The 4,339-nt window shown below is 42.8% G+C and overlaps 1 pseudogene across 1 annotated transcript; it reads left to right on the top strand.

Moving 5' to 3' along the window:
• Positions 1-3,253, top strand: LOC148007098 (sperm motility kinase Y pseudogene; annotated as a pseudogene). Its single transcript, XR_015646208.1, has 2 exons — positions 1-618; positions 1,681-3,253. The product of XR_015646208.1 is annotated as a sperm motility kinase Y pseudogene (transcript).
• Positions 3,254-4,339: the final 1,086 nt, after the last annotated feature.

Here is a 4,339-nt window from a genome sequence, read left to right as displayed (position 1 = left end):
TTCTTTGGGTGCTTTGAGAGGAGGTGTGGAGTGGAGCCCTCTGCGACTTGGTTGTATCTAGTGAGCTGTGTGTGGTTGTATCGGATTTTACTGTACTGTGTATATGTGTATGTGTCTATGTGTGTAGGATGATGTGTGTTGACAGATTTGCTTGTGTGTGACTGTGTGTACACTTTCGCCCGTGTTTGTTAGTATATGTAGGAGTGTGTGAGTTTACAGGTTTGTTTGTGTGTATGTGTTTGTATGTGTGTACGTTTTCTTGTGCATGTGTGTGTCCCTGTGTGTATGTTTGTGTGTGTCTGTGATGTGCGTTTTTATTGGTGTGCTTGTGTGTAAGTATGTGTGTACCTGTTCATATGTGATTGGGTTTTGTGTGAATCTGGGTGTTTGTAAGAGTTTGTCTGTGTGAGTATACGTACACTTTTGTGTATTTCTGTGTGTGCTTCTGTGTGTGCCTATGTGTGTGTGTGTGTGTGTGTGTGTGTGTGTGTGTGTGTGTGTGTGTGTGTGTGTACACATGTTCCCATCCCCTTTTGCCCCTTCTTGTATCTATATTACCTTCACCTCAGTGCAAGAGAGTGTAGAGGCCAGAAGTCAGCCCGGGCTCCTGTTCCTAAGGTAGGTCATCAACCTCATTTTCAAGACAGGATCTCTCACTGGCCTGCAGCTGCCCAAGTACCTGTGTTGGCTGACCAGTGGCTCCCAGGATTTTGATATGCCAACCCCATAATATCAGGTTAAAGGCCTACGTAGACGGCTGCCTGCTCATTTATGGTTTGATTTTTTTTTTTCTGTGTTTAAGAGATAGAATTAGGCCATATATTCTCAAGACCACTGGCTATTTCCTTATTGTGGTTTTGATCTTTCTTTCTTTCTTTCTTTCTTTCTTTCTTTCTTTCTTTCTTTATTATGGATTGCTGGTTTCATTTTTTGGTGGTGGTTTTTATGTTCTCACATGCTATATTATTGCTTTGATCATATACATTTGTGCAGTCGGATGATTCACTCTATCTCCATTTTCAATGTCCTGCGGTTTCATCCTTTTACATTATTCCTGTTTCTCTATTGAGTACAAGCAATCATTGGCTTAGTCTTTATACAAATTTGCCCTTTGTGACACTTTGACTCTTCGGCCTTTGTTTAAGGTTTACTGTTCACTGATATTTAACAGCCTTATTCCTTGTGGTTGGTTAATTTTAATTTTCAGTATTTTGCTCTGGAGAGTTGTGGATTTTTGTGGATCACTAGGTCCTGAAATTCAATGGAGTTTCCCTTAAGTGGTGGCTTTTTACATTTCTTTGTTTTGTCTTATACTAATTGTTTCTCCTCTCGTTTCTTTCATCTGACCTTTTTCTTCAAACTACATCCATTCACAGTATTGATTTGGCTGCCCAATCCTATTGTAGTATGACGATTTTTATTTTCATCATTGCATTTAGTATGTGTGTGCTCTTGGCTTTCTCTTTTGGGGTTGGTTATTTGGGTGGCTTTTACTTATGATTCTTCATATTTTCCCCCTTTTCATAATTTTATTCTATTTTTCTAGTCTAGTCTTTTCTTTATTTTTATTTTTTTTCTTTTTGTTTTGTTTGTTTCTTTTAGGTTCCACATGTGTAATTTTAGTTCCTGAATTGCTCCATCTTTTTCATTATTTGATTCCATTTTTTTTGTTATTTTTAGGTAGCATTAGTACTGATAAAATGCCTACAGAGATTGAGAAGGAGTTAGCCCCTCCTAGGCCCGATCCCAGTATCTCTCAGGAGGGAACCTTTCATTCCCAATATAAAGTACTGAAGACTATTGGAAAAGGAAGCCATGCCAAGGTCCTCCTGGCCCACCACCAGCTCACAGGAACCCCAGTGGCGGTCAAAGTTCTCCGAAAGAACAAGCAGTGGTTCCGGCCAGCCATGACAGAAGCAAACATAATGAGAAAGATCAACCACCCCAACATTGTTTCTCTCTTACAAGTCATTGAAAACAAAACTAGAATATACCTCATAATGGAGCTGGTGGAAGGCCAACAACTCTACCAGTACATCAGAGAGTCAGGGCACATAGAGGAGGATGAGGCCCGGCAAATATTTGAACAGAGATTGTCAGCAGTGAGCTACTGCCATGGAAAGGGGATTGTTCACCGAGACCTGAAAGTGGACAATATAATGATCGATAAAAACAAAAAGGTCAAAGTCATCGACTTTCGCCTTAGCACCGAAACACAACCTGGACAAATGCTAAACCAGCACTGCGGTGCGTACTCTTTTGGTTCCCCGGAACTCTTCCTTGGACTTCTGTATGACGGGATGAAGAATGACATGTGGACAATAGGAGTGGTCTTGTATTATATGGTAGTGGGAAAGCTCCCATTTGATTCTGTGATCATCCAAGAATTACAAATACAAGTTGTTGCAGGCGTGTATCCTGCCCCCTGTGGGGTTTCAGAAGAACTGAAGAACCTTCTTAGTCAATTACTAACAGTAAATCCAATGTATAGACCAACAGCCAGCCAGGTGATGAAACACGCCTGGTTCAAAGAACACGGGAAGGGGTTCACAGGTCGTTGTGAAGAACTGCTTCCCCTCAGGCCAGACCCTGAAATTTTGGGTGCGATGAAATGCATGGGATTTCAAGCCTCTGTAATAAAATACTCCCTAATAAAAAGAAAATATAATGAGGAAATGGCAACTTATTACTTCCTACAACAGCAGGCCCTCCCGGGGTATGGCTGCACAGCCCAGGCACATCAAGTGCGTCCCATTGCAGCCCCATTTCCTAGCCTTAATCCTGCAGGTGCTTTTAGATTACAAAGAAAGAGGAGTGGAAGCCTGCCAGTCCTTGGCACCTTGCAGGTGTCATTCTCCCACGGTCAAGTATCTCAGTATGGCCAGAAGGCTCATCCAAAAGGAGGAAGAAGGTCAACTGTGCCTGGTCCTCTCAGGGCACTACCACTATCACAAATGTGCCATGAGTGTCCCATGCATTCAAACAACAAGCCTCTTCAGTGAGAAGAGTAGCAACAAGGAAATAAAAGAAGATAATCTACTCTCCCACAGAGCCCCATTAGAGGATAAGCCCATCTCCAGCAGGGTCCGGCACAGAGGTTTTAAGGTGTGGACCATGAATATAGCAAATGCCCTGATTAATCTTTGTTGCTGCTTGCCAAGGAGAAAGAAACCTCGCCTGGGGCAGAACAGCATCTCACCCGAGAAATGAGCCACAGGGAGAGTCCAGAGAACAAGCAGCAGGCATAGCCCAGGTACCTTTGTGCTTTGTCCTTTCCAGTTTGCTCTATGCTCCTCCTTCCTCTTGTCTCTGGTTTCCATTTTCCCCACAATTCTTACCTTGTATCTTCTCTAAGTTCTTTATGAGGTTTCCCCAACACCAAGCCTCCTGCCTCTTCTTGATTTCTCCTCTTCCCAGCAGGGACCCAATAGGATTGATGAGTTCCCCACTCTACAGAATTGTCTTGTTGACCCATCCCTTCAGATGGACTCCATCCCCCCCTTAGGCCAATAGCTCCCACAGGGTGAGGACTAGAGGTTCATGGGATCTTGGACTCTTCCATGGGCTACTGGTCCTAGCACATGTGGGCATCAATTCCAAGTGCTGCAGAACAGAGTCTTATCTTTTCAAATGTGACGTCCCATTCCATTAAGCCTTAAAATTAATAACAAGGTTTGTCATTGAATAAGTATCAACAACCTGTTTGTGGGTTATTGTTGATGGTCAGAATCCTGGATGCATGCATAGTTTTTTGCATACTGATTTTTTTTGTTCCTAAGGCCTACTGATTGGTAACATTTCTAAATGATTTCTTTCAAAAATCTTAAGTGAGAAGTAGAATAGAAGAAGTAATAAAATAATAAAGCAATCAAAGCTCCAAATGGTTATCTAAGTATTCTACCTCATATTTTTTTTGCTTAGAATAAATTCTTTTTTTCTTTCACAGTGCCATCTTGAAATTCTGTCATAACCTGTGTATAAACAGGTGGTGATTTCAGACACATGGCCAATGAAAAGACACCAGCAGAAGCTACAGCACCAACAGGAGTAACAGCAATAGCACCAGCAGCATTAGCAGTAGCAGAAGGAGGAAGAGGAGAAGAGGAAGAGGAGGAGGAGGAGGAGGAGGAGGCAGAGCAGGAGGAGGAGGCAGAGCAGGAGGAGGAGGAGAAAAATCTGGAGGAGAAGGAATAGGAGAAGTGGAATAGGAGGAGAAGAAGGAGGAGGAGAAGGAGGAGGGGGGGTAGGAGGAGGAGGAAGAGAAGGAGGACTTTGCTTCCCTGTCCTGGGATAATTGCTGAATGACTTCTTCTGGAGACAGATACTATGCTGAGCAATG

The sequence above is a fragment of the Rattus norvegicus genome, chromosome 1 (genome assembly GCF_021556685.1).
Source record: "Rattus norvegicus strain SHRSP/BbbUtx chromosome 1, alternate assembly SHRSP_T2T, whole genome shotgun sequence".
NCBI classification, from domain to species: Eukaryota; Metazoa; Chordata; class Mammalia; order Rodentia; family Muridae; genus Rattus; species Rattus norvegicus.
This window is presented reverse-complemented; position numbering and strand designations above follow the sequence as displayed.